Raw genomic sequence first — 24,535 nt, 5'->3', positions numbered from 1 at the left:
TCACTCAGATTTCCCCTGCTGGATTTAGTGCTAATTCTCTAGAGCAGTTTTCTTGCATGACCAGTTCTGCTGAAATTATACAAACCTAATATCACCGACACTCGGTATGCCGTGCCCCTGTATTGAACCCATAACACTATTGGATTTTTAAATTAATTTCTGCATTCAGGATCCATTTGTTTTAACTTCATTGTTGCCTCCAGATTCCTGTACCTCTCTCAGAGGATATGCAGCAATAAAGGAGAGAACAGTGGCCTGCAGAAAAGCAGAGGTATTTGTCTTTATAAGTCCTTCGTGATACTGGCACTTATGAAGACCAATGTCGGTTAATATACGTACATCAACGGCTTTATTGCAGAAAATGAGACCACAAGCAGGTTCAGCGCCTCAGGCTGCTCAAGGTCGGGCAAACCTGGAGCAGCGATTGGCCTTGTCTGTCAAGGACACCCCTACACGTGATGGGGCAGTGGAAACATTTCCTGCAGTGCAGGGGAATACTTTTGGGGTATATCCAGCACGTATTAGGACATGGAGACTGGAAGAAAATGTTACTTTAACTGTCTAAATATGGAATTTTTCCCCCTTGTTATTATTTTTAGAATATACTATGGATATTGTATTCTGATATAATTGAGATAATTAATGAAATATTCTTCAAGTATTTCATCCATTGTGGGAAATACTACCTAGAGATTTGAACATCAAATTGTTTTCCATTGATCAAGAGGAGTCGTCAGGCTGAATTTGTATTTGTTATTTTGGACCCAAGATGACAACCCAACTCAATATCTATTTGTCATCACATTCGTCATTTATTTTGCCAATAAAAAGCCAGCAATTGCATTAATTCTGCATTTCCTAGAAGAAACCCCTTTCATATTTTAATTCATTGCTAGCAATTATTTTCTTTCCATTACAGTATGTGACCATCAACCTGGATTAGTCAATTACTCTAAAGCTTCCAAAGGCACATTTCACTTCTGCTCCTTGACTGCCCTGCACTTCTCTGAGAAAACTGAGAATACACTCTCTCCTGGATAACACGAGAGAGTTTATGGAGGGTAGAGCTTTGAACCCCAACCATTCTAGGCTCCTTTTTCTTAATGGGACCAGGGTTTGCCCAGCTTGACTGTTAGGAGGGACTGTATGAATCGTCCCCATCGTAGTGTTTGCTTTTATCACTACGAGCCTGTGCAGAATGGAAGATAATACCATGATCCTGCCATGTTGCATGGATAAGGGATTGCTAAGCCTTTTAGGTCCACACTATAGTGCCTGGTGGTTGGTGTTGCCAGTAGTTGCAAGGTGGGAATTGATGCCTAAGATCTGTAGCTATGTAGGCTATCTTTGTAGTTTACAGTACTTTGTTTTAGGCTGGGTTTCTGTACAGCACTTTGAGATATCAGCTGATGTAAGAAGGGCTATATAAATACATTTGATTTGATTTGTGTTTACAGTCCTAGTACATAGAATAAATGTAATCTGTATAGAGTAGCATCAAGATGTAATAGTGGGTTCATGTCTGTTTACTGCTAGCAGGCTGTAAACTTTCTTCTGCATTTAGAACATATTCATAGGCTGAATGCTGCACCTCAGAAGATCCTGACATCCCATTTCCAAAATGCACAGATCACCTCCCTTTGAAAATGAGATCAGACAGAATCTGGAGCTCCTTCTCCCCCTGTGGCAGGTATGTCTGTCTGTCCTGCAGGATTTTACCTCTTTATGGGCTTCACTGGAAATCCGGTTAGTGTATCGCAGGACCTCCAGCTCCATGTCAGTCTTAGTCAGCCGGCTGCAGGAAGAGAAGGAACAAGGAGTCAAGGGCCTCTTCTCTATCTTCATTAGATTAGATCAACTGCGTAACGTTAGCATGCCAGGTGTAGATTACTATATTTTATCATGCACAAACACACATTATCTAGGTTTACAGTATAGCACCCAGCCAGAGGCAACAGTACCACCAAGAAAGCCAAAGCTGTGTGTGTGTGTGTGTGTGTGTGTGTGTGTGTGTGTGTGTGTGTGTGTGTGTGTGTGTGTGTGTGTGTGTGTGTGTGTGTGTGTGTGTGTGTGTGTGTGTGTGTGTGTGTGTGTGTGTGTGTGTGTGTGTGTGTTAGAGTGAGGGGATGTGATAGAAAAAGTGATACGAAAGCCCATCTGTTCACATCATTGGAAGTAAATCTATGTCGATGTTGAGGTGAAACTTCAATAAACAGGTGTATAATGAATTCAGCTAACACTCACATTACTCATCCTTTCCTCACTGCTGATACACACACACACACACACACACACACACACACACACACACACACACACACACACACACACACACACACACACACACACACACACACACACACACACACACACACACACACAAACATGCGCACAGGGAAATCAGCTTCTTACCATCTTGTTAGTGAGGTGTTTTTCTGATTCTATTCTTGGTCATGGTTTCTACCACCATTTATGTCTTAATGATTCTCTTCACATTATAGATGCAGTCACCACCTCAGATGACTCAGAGTGAAACAGCCACAGTAGACTAATAAGATTTTACAAAAATAGTTCCAAATAAGAAAATAAGTAGTAACCAATGGTTACGGGTGGTTATTCTACAGAGCACTGTGACAGAACTATTCTAATGGGGTGTTACATTTCATGTCCTCAATCAACCCCTCAAACTAACACACATCATACTGGTAAATATACATTACCTCAAAAAGGCCTGGTTACAAAACTCTCATGCCTAAAAATATGATTTCTATCATTCCCCACTAGGAGACGTGCCTGAATGGTGATTTAGCTAATTTGAGAAAATGTCAGGCAATCAGGACGTTAAGGCCCTTGAACTCTCTTTGGTAAATCTTTGGTAATAAGCAAGGAGAGAAAGAAATGGAAAGTTTGCAGCAGAGAGGAGTGTAGCCATAATGAACCGTCTTCTTATAGAGGTAAAGGTCTGAGCCTAATGCCAGGGGCAGCCAGACAAGCACGAAGACTATTACAGCTGAGAAAACTGGCTTAGGGCTATGCCTGGGAGGCCAAAAACAGCACAGGGAAAAGCACTGCTTCTGACAGCATAAACACAATTACCTCAGGAGGCTGATGCTGCAATAGCTGCTGTCTCACTGGTGGGTCTGAGAGCAAAGATGCTCTAGAACTAACACTATGTTTTTATTGACTTAAACTATAGTGGTTATAAAAAAGGTGACATTTAAATGTCATTTCGGTTAATTTCCTGTACAACAGAGAGACATTTTGGTAAAACTGCCAAATCAAATGAAATTGTATTTGTCAAATGCGCCTGTCACGGCTGACTAGGTGTGTTGGTAGGAATCAGGTGCAGAGAGCAGAGAGTTCCAGGGGAAAAATGCACTTTATTCCGACACCGAAAATGGTAATGCCCAAAACACAGGCCGCAAAACACTGACCAACCCAAACACAGGGTAAACACGGTCCGGAGCACAACAACACCTACGACACAAACGTGAACACAACAATAATCCTGCACAACAAAGGGCGGGTTCCACACGCTTACATAGGGAAGCAAATCAAGAAAAACACAAATCAGAACAGGTGCAACTAATAAGACAAAACTAACAGAAAAGGGAAAAGGGATCAGTGGCGGCTAGTGGGATCGGTGGCGGCTAGTAGGCCGGTGACGATGACCGCCGAGCACCGCCCGGACAGGCGGGGGAGCTAAGTTCGGCGGGGGTCGGGACAGCGCCGAACACAACAGGTGTAGACCTTACCGTGAAATGTGTACTTACAAGCTCTTAACCAAAGAAGTAGTTCAAGAAATAGAGTTTAAAAAAGACTTACTAAATAAACTAAAGTAAAACATTCAGTTAAAAGTAACACAATAAAATTACATAACAATAACGAGTCAATGTACAGGGGTGCAGGTTAGTCGAGGTAATTTGTACATGTAGGTAGGGGTAAAAGTGACTATGCATAGATATCAAAGCATTGATAACATTTAACATGTTTTAACAAATAACATGTTTTAGAGGGAATGGGGAGAAAGTCTGACACTTTAAAATCAGAGCTTCAGTTTTGGGCCATCTAAATTCATAAAAGGAGCACCAACACAAATGACCGGAACCCATTTTTACAGTTCAAGGGGTGCAATCAAGAGGCGTATGGACTGAGATCTTTCTATAGTATATGGAATAAAAGAATATGCACCAAATGGGATGTAGAAAGTCATTTGAAATGGCAGTGAGGCTTAAGAGGAAAATTGAGGATGGAGATGTTTCATAGCTTGACCATTAACTCTTCCTTATAATTTGCCTGGTCTTTGATCACACACAACCTACTATATCTAACACGCCATGAAAATAAACATGAAAGGGTGCTGGGCGCCTGCAGATTCAAACTACTTTACTGATCAAATTTAGCAAAAAAAAATCTAACCGTCTCTAAAATGTAGCTGCTCCTCCTGATTGTCTGGAATCTGGAAGTCTGAGAGATGAAAGCTTTTCAATAGATCCCCAACAGTTCAGAAATAGGTCTTGAATGTCTTTCACAAATACTTTTTTCAAGGAAAACTTTTTAAATAGTGGTAGCCAATATAAAATATGATCTATAACAGGATGGATGTGTTCTGATGGAAAACGACCTTCTGCAAAACATTATTATGTCAAATCAGTGAGAAAGGTAACATATAAGCTGAAAGAGAGTTGAATGATGCAGTTACTCTATTATACTTTATTACATCAGACTACAGAACCTCCCACTCTTTCCAGAATTACACAGAGGGTCCAAAGAGATTCAACTTCTCTATGAAGTTTCAATTAACAAGAATTCATTATTGTTCATTTAATCTTTTATCAAAGCAGCATTTCAGTATTTCATGAAAGCAATATTTTGATTTTACTTAGTTTCGAGTTTGATGGACCATTTTTTAATTCAATTTTTGTCAAACAATCAGACCTTAATTGATTGATCAGAGATAATGAGCATGTCTGTCATTTCAGAAGTGTTTCAATCTTCAATTTGGCAAAAAAAACAATCACAGTTAACACTGCAGAATCTCAGAGAGTGAAAGTGCAGCAAACAGAAACAAGTTGCAACTTACCATTCCACAATGACTGGATGCAGAAGAATGTAGTTCACTCGGGGGTCTGAAATATCAGACGCAAGGTTGTGCTGTTGATCAAGGTACACAACCAAGATACTACAATTAGAAATACCACAGAAATGCCTTTGAAGTTTTTAAGACAGATTTCGAGACATGCAGGAATATGCTTCCAAGCTCACATAGCTCACTGTGCATTATATAGATTATCTTAAGAATGTATAGCTTAAGGGTAAAAGTTAGAGTATTTAAAATCCTCTTGGATGTAGACGTTAACACCAAAGGCCTCTTACACTAAAATGAGGCTTCTATCCAAACTTGCAGATATTATCACAACTGTGCTGACAGCATTAACAGTTGACTCAAGCGCCACACTTCTATTTGGCTTCCATTAATGAAGATGTCAAGAGTGTATTGGTTATGTTGTGGATAAAAGTGTGTGTGCATATACAGACAGAGGACATTTTGCAAATATGAAAAGAACAGAAGAAATAAATTAAGGCCAACAGAACAGAAAAGAATGTTGCTGCCATGAATTAATAACTCACAAGCAAGGAGCAAGATCTCAGTGTCAACCGAATTAGTTCCAGAATTAAATTAATCACCAACCAATCTGTATGCAGGAGCATTCACTGCATGCCAGTAATATAACTCTGTCGACCTCGCTGAACAATGTACAATTACACTAATGAATAATTGATGCCAATTAAACGTACTGGCTGATTCCTTCAAAGGAGGCTTCGCGGCAGGTACTCCCACTATCTGTGTTCTGTCCACGCTGGAAGAAACATGATATACTTATCAGGCCCACTTTCACGTCTCAATCTATTGCAGAAGTAGAACACTGTGTAAACGATTACTGTCTGTCTGGGTCTAAAAGGAAAATGAACTCATCCCAAATCATGACAACAAGCTTAGAGAGAAACGCCAATAGAACAACATTGATGCAGATTGTAGAGAACAAGTGTTTAAACAACAAAATATGGGTCTTACATGTTGGACCTGCAGTTCATTAAGACAAAGCAATTTGTATGTTAATACTGAATGACACACCCAGTATATTGAAAAGTGAACATGTGCAGCACGTTGGTAAGAGATACAGCATGATGACAGTTAACTCTGTGTCTGTTTCTGATCTAACAGACCCACATTGATTGAATTCACAGCATCTACATGCTACAAAGCGATTAGTTGATGGTGGAGGCATACCAAGGCATAATATTATGTTGCAAATGATGACAATGACTGTGTGTATAATAACCAAAATCATATCATTTAACTACTGCTATGCATCGCCGCCTTACATATCTAACACAGTGTCAACAGAAGTGAAGTATCAAGTGTTGCATTGAGTGTTACCAAAGTTAGTAGAACTCCCAGCTTTATTTTGGAAACGGCATCAAAGGTCCTCTGTAGCTCAGTTGGTAGAACATGGCTCTTGCAATAACTGTATAGATGGTTTGATTCCTGGTACCACCCATACTTAAAAAAAATATATAAGCATGCATTATTGTAAGTCACTTTGGATAAAAGCATCTAAATGGCATATATTATCAGCAATCTATATGAGGAGCATTGATGAAGGATCACTGTGATGATCAACCATCTAATTGGGAGAAACAAAAGCTCATGTTTTCTTATTATCATGAACTGCTGACAGGAAGGTCTCTCTCATAAGCAGTGATGTGGTACTATGGCTCCCCTGGTACTAAACACATTAAATGGCAAAGCTCAAACGAGCTTAACACAGTGTATTACTCCTCTGCAAACAGCTTAAATGCCAGGCAACATGGCCCTGACTTGATAATGTTTATAGAGAACATTAATAAATGTAGAGAACTACCATTGATTTTCACAGAGGATACACAACAGCATAAGAAAACATAACAAGCAGCCACTGAGTTGGAGAACTATTAGTTTTAACATCAGTAATGTCTCTGACACTATACTGTGATAAAGTAAAGCGATAAAGTAAAACATTTAACAAAGCTACCAGCTGGGTAAGTGAGTATTTTTTTATCTACCACCCAACGAAATATTATAAAAGCTTGTTTAGTAAATATACATATGTCCATACTGTATATCTGAGTGATGTGACAGCTGAAATCAAGCAGTAAGTGAGGGAAGTGTTTATTGAGTTTAGTTGAAGGATTTACTTTATCATGCTACACACCCGTAGCAAATACAGCAGAAAAACATGTAGCATAACTTTATATTTGGAATTAATGAGCCCAGAAAGAAGACTCTGATTAATGATACAAAATCAGAGAATGATGTTCCGCATCCAACAAATTATAAACATGCTGTGAGCAATATAAAAACCATACAACTTTAACCCTAATTTTAAGGGATGATGGATTAGAGAGAACTACTTTAATGTTTGCAAGGCTCACTATGGAAAAACATCTCACCCTGACCCCTACTCAAACAGATGTCCATGTGTCAGCATTTTGATCAAGTCTAATGAGACCATGTTGACTCAAACTCCCTGAGGGCACTGTTATTCCATACATCAATGATTCCCTGGGGACCAAGACATAGACATGGGCACACACTGGTTGAATCAGTTGCTGTTTCAACATAATTTCTCAACGTATTGTGACATGGAATCAACGTGGAAAATACATTGGATTTCAAAAAAGTCATCAACCAGTACTGTTTTCATCTAATTTCAACCAGCGTTGTTGTAAACATTGAAATTAGGGTAAAACTTCAACTTACAGACGTTGACTTAAACTAACTAACAGATTGTTACGTCAATCTACTTTCAACCTAATCATCAGAACAATATATACATTGAGATGTTTCTACAACTTGATTGTAGTCCACCTGTGGTAAATTAAATTGATTGGACATGATTTGGAAAGGCACACGCCTGTCTATATAAGGTTCCACAGTTGACAGTGCATGTCAGAGCAGAAACCAAGCCACGAAGTCGAAGGAATTGTCTGTAGAGCTCCGTAGAGCTGTCGAGGCACAGATCTGGGGAGGCGTACCAAAAAATGTCTGTAGCATTGAAGGTCCCCAAGAACACAATGGCCTCCATCATTTTTAAATGGAAGAAGTTTGGAACCACAAAGACTCTTCCTAGAGCTGGCCGCCCAGCCAAACTGAGCAATCTGGGGAGAAGGGCCTTGTTCAGGGAGGTGACCAAGGTCCTTCTCCCTCCGTGGAGATGGGAGAACTTTCCAGAAGAACAACCATCTCTGCAGCACTCCACCAATCAGGCCTTTATGGTAGAGCGACCAGATGGAAGCCACTCCTCAGTAAAAAGCACAGCCTGCTTGGAGGCACAACTAAAGACCCTCAGAACATGAGAAACACAATTCTCTGGTCTGATGAAACCAATATTTAATTTGGCAGAGAATTTTGCAGAGAAATTAACTTTACGTCCTGAATAGATAGCATTATGTTTGGGATTAAATCCAACACAAAACATCACTATGTACCACACTTCATATTTTCAAGCATGGTGGAGGTTGCATCGTGTTATGGGTATGCTTCTCATCAACTAGGGAGTTTTTAAAAATCCAATTGGTAGTTACAGTCTTGTCCCATCGTTGCAACTATTGTACGGACTCGGGAGAGGGAAAGATCGAGAACCATGCGTTCTCCGAAACACAACCCTGCCAAGCAGCACTGCTTCTAGACACACTGCTCACTTAACCCGGAAGCAAGCCACACCAATGTGTTGGATGTCCTTTGGGTGGTGGATCATTCTTGAGCATGATAAACCCAGCAGCTTTGCTGTTCTTGACACAAACTGGTTCGCCTGGCACCTACTACCATACTCCATTCAAAGGCATTTACATATTTTGTCTTGCCCATTCATCCTTCTGAATGACACACTTACACAACCCATGTCTCCATTATCTCAAGGCTTCTTTAACCTGTCTCCTCCCCTTCATCTACACTGATTGAAGTGGATATCAATAAGGGATCATAGCTTTCACCTGGATTCACCTGGTCAGTTTATGTCATGGAAAGATTTTTTTACATTTCTATGTGGAATATTCTACACAATTTAATGTACACATAGTTCTGATGATTATGTTGAAACTACATTGATGTAACAACCTGTTGACAAATTACATTTGAAACAATATTGATTCAACCAGTGTGTGCCCATTGGCAAACCACTAGAGAGGAAAGTCAGATTTTGAGTAAAAACTGGTCTTGGATGTGATACATGCTGCAGCATGGCTATGAAACAGGTTGAGGAATGGGAAGCTCTCTGAGGTTACATATACAGTACAAGCAAAAGGTTGAGCAGAATGCACACTGAATCAAGATCAATCACTGTTATCAGGCAATCTGACAAGATATAGGAGATGATAACAAGTCTCTATCTCTCCCAATGTACAGAGAGAGACAGTGTCATGGCGAGCCTAAAAGGTCAAGATAGATCGGATCTTGTTCAAAACAGCCCCATTAGGAGACTGAGACCGAGGACCGAGGGCAGAAACAGAATGTGTCAGAGCAGTGTGTTGCTGCTAACATTCACATGACGAGTAGCTGGAAAAGCTCGCACATAATATGGTCACGCACGGTTTCATGTGAAAAACAGCTGCGATACTATAATGAATACAGACACTGACAAAAGTAGCCAGTGTAATATTTCACTGGCAATGATAAAGGTGCAAATATGAAGCTGAGAGACTATGTTGAGTGAATATGTTGAGCGACTGGCTGAAAAAATATTCTGTGTTATTAAGCTGATGTGTGGGGGCACTGATGATAATTTAATTAATATTAAAGAACTCAGAGGAAGCCCAGCATAACCCATCATCTCATCATGACCACTCTCATATCCAGCACAAAAGTGCTGTGCAGCCGGAATGGGACTGTTCAAATTGTACATTTTGTTCAATTGTTTAATGTGAGAATACAACCCCAGTGTTTTTTCCAAACAGTATAATTCTCCAAACAAGATATTTTGTTTACTGCAGAGTTGAATGGAGAGTTTACTATGTCAAACATCCCTGATGAATATGGCTTTGTCTTGTTAGATTTTCCTGGATCAATTTACAGTAAGCAGATTTCAATGATAAGAACACACTATTTAGCGACGAGTCTGTAATCTATAATTTGTGATTGGATCCAGAGCCAATGACAATTTTCGGAAAGTAGGGAATTATGATCATTATGGCGATCAGGATTGGCTTGTTTGCATATTGCGGGGAAGTCAAGCAGCTTTAATTACAAGCATTTCACTACACCGGCAATAACATCTGCAAAAGATTTGTATGCGACCAATACAATATGATTCGATTTGATTACCGAGTTGGGCACAAGGGGCCTTTCCATAGTGATTAATATGCGCCCCAAATGGCATCCTATTCCCTATATAGTGCACTACTTTTGACCAGACCATATGGTGGTGCACTATATAGGACATAGGGTGTGATTTAGGACACACTATATATGTAATGGATGTGGAGGAACTCAAACAAGGCCCCTTAATGACAGACCAAGGGGATGGGATGTAAGGGGCTGCCTAATAAATAAACACTGTGGCATTACATTGGGATAGAGGGGCACCAAACAGTCAGGGATCCCACTCTCCAAATGAGGTCTCAGTCACATCCAATCTCCCTGCAGTCTACCAACTATTCCACCAGAATGTTCTGTCTTTTGGTTTGTTGTGGTTGTTTCTGTTTATGTAATGACAGCTATTCCCTTTGCACCGCAGCACTACACCTTGACTACTGGCAAATGCTTTCTGAAAGCAGTGTGTGTGTGAGTGAGTGAGTGAGTGAGTGAGTGAGTGAGTGAGTGAGTGAGTGAGTGAGAGAGAGGGGTGCCGGAGATTGGAACCTACAATTATCAAGGCTTTATTGATATTGGAGGGCAGGGGGAAAATCCAAATCACATCAGCTTGTTAGCAGAATGGATTATATTTCAGTGTTTACTCTCCAATTTATGTTGTTTCTTAAGACTACCCAGCTCAAGCTTGTTGATGTTTTTCCTCACTATTTGCTCCTTCAAATGATTTGTTTGAGAAGTGCTAAAAGCAGCTTCCAGAGACATGTGTTTGCACTTCCTGGAAGCTTGAATTGAAGCAAGTGATCCTCCCTCACCTCAATCTCATTTAAACGTTGTTATTGATGCCTAGACATGATGGGCCGCCCACTCTCTTTTTGTTTACTGGACTTTGCACCTTAGGGACAACAGTACCCACTGGGCACAGATGTCAGTTCAACGTCTAGTTTTGATTTACATTTGGTTGAGTTGTCAACTAACGTGAATTCAACGTGACATCAACAAAACATTTGTTGGGTGAAAAAAATATGAAATGCCCTTACTTTGATGACTTTTTGCAAATCCAATTAGTTTTCCAAGTTAATTCAACGGCATCACATAGATCTTTGGGGGTTGAAATGACGTCGAAACAACGTTGATTCAACCAGTTTTTGCCCAGTATGTAATGCGTGTATATGGGAGGTGAAGTCAAGTGCAGGAGAGCGGAGTATAATAAATAGGCGCACTTTAATACCGATTACCAAATGACAGCACATAACACATACATGTGCCAAAAACACGGTCCAAAACAAAAGTGCAACGCTTGACAATTATCCACGTAACAAATAACAATCACTCACAAATACAAGATGGTGAGTGAAGCCAGGTGTGATAAGACAAAGACAGAACAAATGGAAAATTAAAAGTGGATCAGTGGTGGCTAGAAAGCCTGTGACGTCGACCGCCGAACGCTGCCCGAACAAGTAGAGGGACCGACTTCGGCGGAAGTCGTGACACAGTGTGTAGCCATGAAGCACTGAGTCTACATACTTAGAGACATGATGTCAAGCAACATCTATGGTGAAGGACCTTTGGAAAAAGAATCATGATTGAGATTAAAATTCAAATGGCATGCATTTTAAATACGATTTCTAATTTAAATGTAGATTTTAAAAGACATCAAAACAGCATATTAACAAACTAAGGCTACCTCAAGGTTCTATGTTCTCAACCAGCCTACTCTGTATTCAAATTTCCAATACCCCTTACTCAACTCTACTGTACGTCAGATGTCCAAGGGTACAGTACACAGTGAAATGGGTTTACACTTGGGCAGGGCTGGTCAGTCACCTTCCCTGCCAGCAGCACTCTCATCCATAATCCTGACAGTCAGTCTGACAGTATGTCACCCTCACACATGATGAACCGTGCAGGATCAGCATGCATTTGTCTCAATCCTCCAAACAAGATAAGTAATTTTCTACCTACAAGGAATAATGGTTTGAAAATCAAATCATGTGTACAATGTTATGAGGTGATTAATATGGTAGTAGTCTATGAAACACATTCAAATTCCATCTTCAAAGATGTGCACGGGAGTACACCATGACATATGGGATTCATTCTTCAAAGTACAGTAGATGGGGCTTCTCAAATCAAATCAAATTTGATTGGTCACATACAGATGGTTAGCAGGTGTTAATAGGAGTGTAGCGAAATGCTTGTGCTTCTAGTTCTGACAGTGCAGTAATATCTAACAATTCCCCAACAACTACCTAATACACACAAATCTAAAGGGGTGGATGAGAATATGTACATATAAGTATATGGATGAGCGATGGCCGAGCGGCATAGGCTAGATGCAATAGAGGGTATAAAATACAGTATATACATGTGATATGAGTAATTTAAGATATGTAAACATTATTAAAGTGGCATTATTTAAAGTGGCATTGTTTAAAGTGACTAGTGATCCATTTATTAAAGTGTCCAGTGATTGGGTCTCATTGTAGGCAGCAGCCTATCTGAGTTAGTGATGACTGTTTAGCAGTCTGAGATAGAAGCTATTTTTCAATCTCTTGGTCCCAGCTTTGATGCACCTGTACCGACCTCGCCTTCTAGATGATAGCGGTGTGAACATGCAGTGTCTCGGGTGTTTGTTGTCCTTGATGATATTTTTGGCCTTCCTGTGACATCGGGTGCTGTAGGTGTCATGGAGGGCAGGTAGTTTTCCTCCGGTGATGCGTTGTGCAGACCGCACCACCCTCTGGAGAGCCTTGCGGTTGAGGGTGGTGCAGTTGCTGTGATACAGCCCGACAGGATGCTCTCGATTGTGCATCTGTAAAAGTTTGTCAGGGTTTTGGGTGACAAGCCAAATTTCTTCAGCCTCCTGAGGTTGAAGAGGCACTGTTTTGTCTTCTTCACCACACTGTCTGTGTGGGTGGACCATTTCAGTTTGTCTTTGATGTGTACGCCCAGGAACAGAAAACTTTAACCTCTTTCCATGGTTAAATGCAGTGTATCGCGCTTTCAGTTTTGCGCAAATGCCACCATCCATCCACGGTTTCTGGTTAGGGTAGGTTTTAATAGTCACAGTGGGTACAACATCACCAATGCACTTCTTTATAAACGCACTCACCGAGTCAGCGTATAGATCAATGTTGTTCTCTGAGGCTGACCGGAACATATTCCAGTCTGCGTGATCAAAACAATCTTGAAGCATGGCTTCCAATTGGTCAGACCAGCGTTGAATGGTTCTCATCACTGGTACATCCTGTTTGAGTTTCTACCTATAAGACGGTACAAGCAAGATGGCGTCGTGGTTGGATTTGCCAAAGGGATGGTGGGAGAGGACTTTGTATGCATCGTGGAAGTTAAGAGTAGAAGTGGTCGAGAGTACTAGCCCTGCGTGTTGTGCAATCAATATGCTGATAGAATTTAGGTAGCCTTGTTCTCAAATTTGCTTTGTTAAAATCCCCAGCTACAATAAATGCAGCCTCCGGATATATAGTTTCCAGTTTACATAGAGTCCAGTGAAGTTCCTTGAGGGCCGTCTTGATGTTCGCTTGAAGGGGAATGTACACAGCTGTGACTGTAACTGACGAGAATTCTCTTGGTAGGTAAAATGGCCGGCATTTGATTGTAAGGAATTCTAGGTCGGGTGAGCAGAAGGACTTGAGTTGCTGTATGTTGTTCCAGTATGATTACACCATGAGTCGTTAATCATAAAGCATACACCCCCACCCTTACTCTTCCCAGAGAGGTGTTTATCTCTGTTGGCGAGATGCATGGAGAAGCCCGTGGCTGAACCGATTCCGACAACATATTTTGAGAAAGCCATGTTTCCGTGAAACAGAGAATGTTACAATCTCTGATGTCTCTCTGGAAGGCAACCCTTGCTCAAATTTCGTCTACCTTGTTGTCAAGAGACTGGACATTGGCTAGTAGTATACTCGGGAGCGGTGAGCGATGTGCACGTCTACGGAGCCTGACCTAGAGGCCGCTCCGTCTGCCCCTTCTGCGGCGCCATTGTTTTGGGTCGGCTACTGGGATTAGATCCATTGTCCTGGGTGGTGGTCCGAACAGAGGATCCACTTCAGGAAACATGGCAATCCTTCTTTATCAAATTTCCAGATCTATAATCTATAATAAATCTATAATAATGATCTGTGGTCTGTGAAGGCCTAGCCACAGAAAACAGACCCTCTCATTGAAAGAGTTGCCTCACTCCTGTCATGTTGTCTTTTTTGTCGCTGCCATCTTAGAAAATGCTGTTTACACCTTCTGATAGTATCATACTTTTATTGATCAAACTGTTTGTGTCTGTTTGCGGTTTCACTTTTACCACCCATTTATTCCTACACACATGTTGAGAGAGATTGTGGTTTGCATAAATCCATATTGCTTCAATGCATCGTTGAGAGGCTGTCCCATACTGCACCTGGGAAATGGCTCCAGAATGTGCATTTCAGTTCAGAGGCTGAACATGAAAAGTCAATTACAGAGATGGATGGAGATGTGACTGAGGACCCTGGTTGACTCTTTTTACTCATGTGGTTCTGTTCTGTAGGAGTCCTTTTTCCATTGGGCTTTTGGAGTGACTGAATCTGACTGCTAGGAGTCATCGATGTGGACACAGGAAAAGCCATCCTCTTTGTCCCAAAGCTGCCTGAGAGCTATGCAACCTGGATGGGAGATTGCGTCACTGGCAACGCCTTTCAGCAGAGTCACAGGAGAGAGAGGGAGAGAGCGAAGAGGAGAGAGAGGGTTTATTTATAAATGAGCTCATTTTCAAAATGAATGTGTTTGGCTGCCTTTTATTGCATATCTCGCTCTTTTGTTTCTCGAAAGAAGATATTATTTTTAAATGGATTCCGTAGACTACATACCTTTATCTCTCGAGCTCAGCAGACAGAGTCAGGAGTATTGCTTTAATCAGCGAATTCAGTAGATGCATTCAGTTTATCTAAAGGCCCTCTTCTCAGACAATAGTGCTTCTGCAGACTGTTTCAGTTTGAAGTCTCTGAAACACAATGGATGGAATATTAGATTGCCATATTTCTTTACTGTTGACTTACATGTATGTGTATTTATTCAGCTCCTAGCCTTGCCTCGGACTAATTAGTCTCTCTCTCTCTCTCAACACTTTATTTGTTCTTAAATCGAGTGTTTACAACATTGCCATTAGCACACTGTGGCTAATATTTTGACAGTGTAAAATATGGGGATTTAACAAAAAACAACTTGCTGTACAATACTGTACTTTATTCTTAATCATGTGCCATGTGTATATGTTTTAGACAGTTAAATCGAGTGTTTACAACATTGCCATTAGCACACTGTGGCTAATATTTTGACAGTGTAAAATATGGGGATTTAACAAAAAACAACTTGCTGTACAATACTGTACTTTATTCTTAATCATGTGCCATGTGTATATGTTTTAGACAGTTATGAAACCAGGGGTGGCAGATGGGTGAACACCTGTCACCTCACTCAACCAACCTTTGTCAGAACCTGATAGGTGGAGGAAAGTAATTATTTGTTGTATCTAAGTTAGTGATGCATCTGACTCATTTGGGTGACCTTGGCATCATTGTCACTGTGACTCAGATTCTATGTGAATATGATCAGCCTCGGGAGACAGCCCACCACTTTCAGCAATATGGACTCAAGACACTAAGAATCCTGTATTCTTGTACTGCACTGTGTGTGTGTGTGTGTGTGTGTGTGTGTGTGTGTGTGTGTGTGTGTGTGTGTGTGTGTGTGTGTGTGTGTGTGTGTGTGTGTGTGTGTGTGTGTGTGTGTGTGTTATCCTGCTTCTTAAGGCCTAGTCATTAAAACAGATTGTGTTTGTGTCTGTTGACAGGATCCATCCCTGAGAATGCTTCAAGGAGAAATACTCCGTCGATGAGGTGCAATACACCTGTGATGCAAGTTAGTGTTCTTTTTAAGTCTGTTTTTTGAGTAACAACGCAGAAGAGGCATCTTATGGTATTTAGGTTGAAAGCCTGGTCAGGGTGCAGAGCTTCATACTGGAAACTGAATCCGTGGGCAGAGGTAAAGAAAAAACAATGATGGTTCATTCATTCATGGTGTGATACAAAACATAATAATTTGGTGGGTGCTCATGTGTCCTATTTCAATTGTGGGAATTGGAAATGTGTTTCTTGCATATCTTTCTCTCCCTGAGACATCTTCTGGGAGTGGGGTCATGACCAGGGTCTTCCATTATCAACAGTGACCCTGGATCAATTAGAATTAATTGCCTCACTCAAGGTCATATCGACAGATTTCTTACCTTGTCAGCTTGGGGATTCAAACTAGCAACATTTCGGGTTACTGGCCCAAAACGCTAACCTCCAGGCTACTTACCACCCATGCTATAGCAGGCCATTGGAATCTTCTATGTACGCTCTGTCATTAACTCCCATGCCCTTTGCACGACTTGACTGAACTTGACTTATTTCCTATAGGTCCTAGTGGAGCAAATGTCCTTTGCATGTAGGGGTCAAGACTTTTGTTATGACAAGTAACTGTAATTTTTCCCACAAGGGATCATTCTTCAAAGCGTTACACACTATTGCCTCTCTCCTCATACAAAACAGCTAGCCAGTATGAGGAGATGGTAAAGCTCAGAATGATTTGAGCTCACACTGTGGAAACACTCTTTATTCCTGCAGACCAGCATGGTCATTAGCTTGATGCTAGCTGTCACTGAGGCATATGGCACATTAAGATTAAGTATGCATGCAGTGGTTCTGACGTTTACCCAATGGTCTTTTAAGATGCACACACCGGTTTCTTTGGCAGGTATAAGCAAATGAGGACAGAGGGACGGGGTAAGAAAGGGGAGTGTTTAAGTTTCAATCTACCCTTTCAACCTTGGGATACTTATTTATTTAACTAGGCAAGTCAGTTAAAACGGGATCAGTTCGGCAAAAGCACACCATGTGATTATCAGAGGAGAGCGCCCCATGTACAAAAGCATTACAAACATTTTCCAAACAAGCAGAGGCGTCACGAAAGTCAGAAATAGCGATAAAATAAATCACTTACCTTTGAAGATCTTCCTCTGTTTGCAATCACAAGGGTCCCAGCTACATAACAAATGGTCCTTTTGTTCGATAAAGTCCTTCTTTATATGCCAAAAAAGTCAGTCTAGTTTGCACACTTGACTCAGTAATCCACTGGTTTCCCTCAATCAAAATGCATACAAATGAATCCCAAAAGTTACCAATAAACTTCATCCAAACAAGTCAAACAACGTTTCTAATCAATCCTCAGGTACCCTAATATGTAAATAAACTATAAAATTTAAGACGGAGAATAGTATGTTCATTACCAGATATAAATAACGAAGTGCGCGCCCTCACCGACATGCGCCACAATACTACAGCCAAAATGGGAGCCACCTAGAAAAACTACACATTCTAGCTCATTTTTCAAAAAACAAGCCTGAAACTCTTTCTAAAGACTGTTGACATCTGCTGGAAGCCCGAGGAACTGCAGTCTGGGAGGTATTCCATTGATTTCCCCATAGAAAGGCATTTAAAATGGTGGCAGCCGTCATATCGCTTAGGAAGGAGACGCTTTCTGTCTCCTAGAGATGAATGTACTTTGGTGCGAAAAGTGCAAATCAATCCCAGAACAACAGCAAAGGACCTTGCGAAGATGCTGGAGGAAACAGGTACAAAAGTATCTATATCCACAGTAAAACGAGTCCTATATCGACATAACCTGAAAGGCCGCTCAGTAAGGAAGAAGCTACTGCTCCAAATCCGGCATTAAAAAAAGCCAGACTATGGATTGCAACTGCACATCGGGACAAAGATTGTACTTTTTGGAGAAATGTCCTCTGGTTTGATGAAACAAAAATAGAACTGTTTGGTCATAATGACCATCGTTATGTTTGGAGGAAAAAGTGGGATGCTTGCAAGTCGAAGAACAGCATCCCAACCGTGAAGCACGGGTGTGGCAGCATCATGTTGTGGGGGTGCGTTGCTGCAGGAGGGACTGGTGCACTTCACAAAATAGATGGCATCATGAGGATGGAAATTTATGTGGATATATTGAAGCAACATCTCAAGACATCAGTCAGGAAGTTAAAGCTTGGTCGCAAATTGGTCTTCCAATTGGACAATGACCCCAAGCATAATTACAAAGTTGTGGCAAAATGGCATAAGGACAACAAAGTCAAGGTATTGGAGTGGCCATCACAAAGCCTGGACCTCAATTCTATAGAAAGTTTGTGGGCAGAACTGAAAAAGCGTGTGCGAGCAAGTAGGCCTACAAACCTGACTCAGTTACACCAGCTCTGTCAGGAGGAATGGGCCAAAATTCACCCAATTTATTATGGGAAGCTTGTGGAAGACTAATGACTAATGTGATGAAAGAAATAAAAGTTGAAATCAATCAACCTTGGTTGTGCTGTGGTGGAGACCTTTGTGGGCTATACTCGGCCTTGTCTCAGGATTGTAAGTTGGTGGTTGAGGATATCCCTCTAGTGGTGTGGGGGCTGTGCTTTGGCAGAGTGGGTGGGGTTATACCCTTCCTGTTTGGCCCTGTCCGGGGGTTTCTTCGGATGGGGCCACAGTGTCTCCTGACCGCTCCTGTCTCAGCCTCCAGTATTTATGCTGCAGTAGTTTATGTGTCGGGGGGCTAGGGTCAGTTGGTTATACCTGGAGTACTTCTCCTGTCTTATCCAGTGTCCTGTGTGAATTTAAGTATGCTCTCTCTAATTCTCTCGTTCTCTCTTTCTCTCTGAGAACCTGAGCCCTAGGACCATACGTCAGGACTACCGGGCATGCTGACACCTTGCTGTCCCCAGTCCGCCCGGCCTTGCTGCTATTCCAGTTTCAACTGTTTCTGCCTGCGGTTACGAAACCCCTACCTGTCCCAGACCTGCTGTTTTCAACTCTTAATGATCGGCTATGAAAAGCCAACTGAGATTTATTCCTGATTATTATTTGACCGTGCTTGTCATTTATGAACATTTTGAAAATCTTGGCTCTCTCTAATTTTCTCCTTCTCTCTTTCTCTCGGAGGACCTGAGCCCTAGGACCATACGTCGGGACTACCGGCCGTGGTGACTCCTTGCTGCCCCCAGTCCGCCTGGCCTTGCTGCTATTCCAGTTTCAACTCTTCTGCCTGCGGTTATGGAACCCCTACCTGTCCCAGACCTGCTGTTTTCAACTCTTAATGATCGGCTATGAAAAGCCAACTGAGATTTATTCCTGATTATTATTTGACCATGCTTGTCATTTATGAACATTTTGAAAATCTTGGCTCTCTCTAATTTTCTCCTTCTCTCTTTCTTTCTCTCGGAGGACCTGGGCCCTAGGACCATGCGTCGGGACTGCCGCCCGTGGTGACTCCTTGCTGTCCCCAGTCCGCCTGGCCTTGCTGCTATTCCAGTTTCAGCTGTTCTGCCTGCGGTTATGGAACCGCCACCTGTCCCAGACCTGTTGTTTTTCAACTCTTAATGATCAGCTATGAAAAGCCAACTGAAAATTATTCATGATTATTATTTGACCATGCTTGTCACTTATGAACATTTTTGAACATCTTGGCATAGTTCTGTTATAATCTCCACCCGGCACAGCCAGAAGAGGACTGGCCACCCCTCATAGCCTGGTTCCTCTCTAGGTTTCTTCCTAGGTTTTGGCCTTTCTAGGGAGTTTTTCCTAGCCACCGTGCTTCTACACCTGCATTCTAGCTGTTTGGGGTTTTAGGCTGGGTTTCTGTACAGCACTTCGAGATATTATCTGATGTACGAAGGGCTATATAAAATAAAATTGATTGATTGATTGAATCATTCTCTCTACTATTATTCTGACATTTCACATTCTTAAAATAAAGTGGTGATTTGTAAGAAATTGTAATAGATACTGGAAACTTGTTATCCCTCACTAACTTTAAACATCAGCTATCTGAGCAGCTAACCGATCGCTGCAGCTGTATATAGCCTATCTGTAAATAGCTCATCCAATCTACTTACCTCATCCCGATATTGTTTTTATTTACTTTTCTGCTATTTACTTTTGCACACCAGTATTTCTACTTGCACATCTATCACTCCAGTGCTGATTTGCTAAATTGTAATTACTTCGCTACTATGGCCTATTCGCCATTTGCACACACTGTATATAGACTTTCTTTTTCTTTTTTTCTATTGTGTTATTGACTGTACGCTTGTTTATACCATGTGTAACTGTGTTGTTTGTGTCGGACTGCTTTGCTTTATCTTGGCCAGGTCGCAGTTGTAAATGAGAACTTGTTCTCAACTAGCCTACCTGGTTAAATAAAAATACATTTAAAAAAAAGTGTCTCTGAATGACCTGGCACTCGGCATTAAAATGTTACGAGACACAACTTTTACTGCCTTAAAAAAAAAAGTATATCAGTCAATATGGGGAGGGAGAAACCCTGTGTATTCTGCACCAGGATCAGTGAACTCCTGTTGTATTTTTTTTAACTAGGCAAGTCAGTTAAGAAAAATTCCTATTTACAATGACAGGTGATTAACTGCCTTGTTCAGGGGCAGAATGACAGATTTTTACCTTGTCATTTCGTGGATTTGATCTTGCAACCTTTTGGCTACTAGCCCAACGCTCTAACCACTAGGCTACCTCCCACTACCTGGGACACCACACAGGAAGGTTTGACCACCATGACATGTTTGCCAAGGTGGCCCCATTACCACCAGACAAACTGCTGATAGGAACAGAATCTGCATCGGCTGGGAATGACAATGAAAGATGAAAGGTGCACATTGTTATATTAGCGAAACACTGCTTGAACGGTATTATGTAAAGGGTAGTATATTCTATATGGACCTGTTACTACATTTGAATGTTATCGAAACACTTAGTTTAGAAAATCTACATAAATTCAGCAATTGCATTCTTCTCATATTACCTGCAGAAGGGTTGTTTGTTGTGATTGATTGGGGGAAACAGCTCCGGGCAAGGTTCTGACCGATGGGTGTGTTGGTGCTGGCAAGGACACCCAAGAAACACCCACATCAAACCACACTCCCTAGGCAACTCATGTTTGGGTTCTGTCATGGCCGCCAGCATTTCTTGGGGAGCAAGCCAAAAAACTATGCCAAATCAGTGGGTGCAGTTCCCCTTAAAGCTCTACTTTACCTCACTACTGGAGGCAATAGGATCCCTGCCCATAGCGTTTTCCTGCACTCAGCCACCCACACCTAGAGGACACGTAGATGGATGATTGGAAGATGGTCATTCCACTCTGCCTATAGGGAGGGTAACTAATAGAATGGTGGCAAGTAGGCTGGTGGTGCAGAGTGAACGCAACAGAATGCCTGCTAGTACAAAAAGTATTTAATCCTCCCCTTATCAGCAGGCCAGGCAGGAACCCTCAAACTCAGCAATGTTTAGATTTATCTGAATCAGTTGAATATCTCATGACAGATTAGTTATCAAGGGGGAGAAGATATTGCCTTAGAGCAGGGATCATGAACTAGATTCAGCCGCGGGACAATTTTTCTTGAGCGGATGGTCAGGGATCCGGAACATAATTAGCAAATCATTTGTAAACTGCAAATTGACCGCAAGAATCCCAAACAGATATAATATTTGACTAAAACATAATAATTTCAAACCTTGCTTACATTTGTATACGATCACATACACTGAGTGTACAAAACATTAGAAACACCATCCTAATATTGAGTTGAACCCCCCTTTTTCCCTCAGAACAGCCTCAATTCGTCGTGGCATGGACTAGTGTCAAGCGTTCCACAGGGATGCTGGCCCACGTTGACTCCAATGCTTCTCACAGTTGTGTCAAGTTGGCCGGATGTCCTTTAGGTGGTGGACCATTCTTGATACACACAGGAAACTGATGAGCATGAAAACCCCAGCAGCATTGCAGTTCTTGACACACTCAAACTGGTGCACTGGCACCAACTAGCATACCCCGTTTAAAGATACTTAAATATTTTGTCTTGCCAATTCACCCTCTGAATAGAACACATACACAATCCATGTCTCAGTTGTCTCAAGGCTCAAAAATCTTTCTCTCTTATTATCCCAAGGAATACTTTTGAACAAATTTCCTAAATTAAAATCACTTGGAGCTGATTTGCGGGTGTTTTTAAAGTCTTTTATGTCCAACAATAAAAATAATAAAATACAACTTTGTAAATATTTTTATGCTCAGAAAACCAAATAAAATCACTCGCGGGCCGCCAGTTGGGGACCCCTGCCTTATTGGGGAACTATTTCTCTGTTGCAATATTTAGCAGACTAAAAGTGTTGTTCTTGACATTGTGTTTCTCTAAATGTGCATAACTTGGACATGGATGGGAAAGACATTGGCACCACTTTTTTTGATTGTTCCCTACAGACACTCTAGATGCTCAAACTATTAACAAACCTTCGACTACCAAAAAATTAGGGTTAAAACAAAACAGAAATAACTCAGTTTCTAGACAAAAGCAGATACAATTCACAGACTTACTCCTACCAGGAAGCCATCTTGTGAAAACTGTTATCCTACTCAAGATTGTGGATGTGTGGAGTTGGCATAAACATGTGAGTTTAAAGTTTACACTGACCTGACTTATTTCCAGAGCCATATTGTCATTCTATATAATGGCTAAGCAAATACATGTTTGATGCCTATGATTTTTTTTTTTTACAGATATAATAAAACTTGTGTTCAGTATCACAACTGAAATGTGTAATTGAGCTGTGGTGTAGCTACAGTATTAGTATAGTGTACAGTTAGTGCCTTATTACTTTATATGGCAGAGAGGTTTAATCAGGTAATTAACTCAGCCAACCAAAATTGAAGATGAAGGTGGCATGAATCTACTGTTAAGTGCAACTAAATGGCTTAATGTGTACTTAAAACCATGTTCATACATTTAATTCCATTTTACACCACTTCCCTGATCCATTCAATGCACCGGTGATAACTATTCTGCTAATCTCATTTCTAAATTTTGACAAGCAGGCCCTCTGTACCCTGCAACTAACCAAGCTCATCATACAGTGCCTTCAGAAAGTACTCACAACCCTTGAATTATTCCACATTTAGTTGTATTACAGCCTGAATTTAAAATGGAATAAATTGATATTCTTTGTTTCTGGCCTACACACAATACCCAATAATGTCAAAGTGGAATTATGTTTTTAAATTGTATTTTACAAATTGATAAAAAATGAATATCTGAATTGTCTTTAGTCAATAAGTATTCAAACCCTTTGTTATGGCAGTCACATAATACATTGCAAGCACCTATTGATATACAAATAAAAAGTAGACATTAAATATCCATTTGAGCATGGTAAAGTTATTAAATACACTTTGGATGGTGTATCAATACACCCATTCACTACAAAGATATAGGTGTCCTTCCTAACTAAGTTGCCGGAGAGGAAGGAAACCACTCAGGGATTTCACCATGAAGCCAATGGTGACTTTAAAACAGTTACAGAGTTTAATGGCTGTGATAGCAGAAAACTGAGGATGGATCAACAACATTGTAGTTACTCCACCATAACAACCTGATTGACAGAGTGAAAAGAAGGAAGCCTGTACATAATAGAAATATTCAAAATCATGCATCCTGTTTGTAACAAGACACTAAAGTAATACTGCAAAAAATGTGGCAAGGCAATTCACTTTTTGTCCTGAATTCAAAGTGTTATGTTTGGGGCAAATCCAATAGAACACATTACTGAGTACCACTCTCCATATTTTCAAGCATAGTGGTGGCTGCATCATGTTATGGGTATGCTTGTAATCGTTAAGGACAGGGAGTTTTTCGGGATAAAAATAAACAGAATGGAGCTAAGTACAGGCAAAATCCTAGAGGAAACCTGGTTCATTGTGCTTTTCTCCAGACACTGGGAGTTTAATTCACCTTTCAGCAGGACAATAACCTAAAGCACAAGGCCAAATCTTCACTGGAACTGCTTACCAAGAAGACAGTGAATGTTCCTGAGTGGCCAAGTTACAGTTTTGACTAAAATCTAATTGAAAATCTATGGCAAGACCTGAAAATGGTTGTCCAGCAATGATCAACAATCAATTTGACAGAGCTTGACGAATTTTCAAAAGAAAAATGTGCAAAAGTTGCCCAATCCAGGTGTGGAAAATTCTTAAAGACTTAGCCAGAAAGACTTACAGCTGTAATCGCTGCCAAAGGTGCTTCTACAAATTATTGACTTAGTG

Source organism: Salvelinus fontinalis, chromosome 35 (genome assembly GCF_029448725.1).
Source record: "Salvelinus fontinalis isolate EN_2023a chromosome 35, ASM2944872v1, whole genome shotgun sequence".
In the NCBI taxonomy this organism is placed as follows: Eukaryota; Metazoa; Chordata; class Actinopteri; order Salmoniformes; family Salmonidae; genus Salvelinus; species Salvelinus fontinalis.
This window is presented reverse-complemented; position numbering follows the sequence as displayed.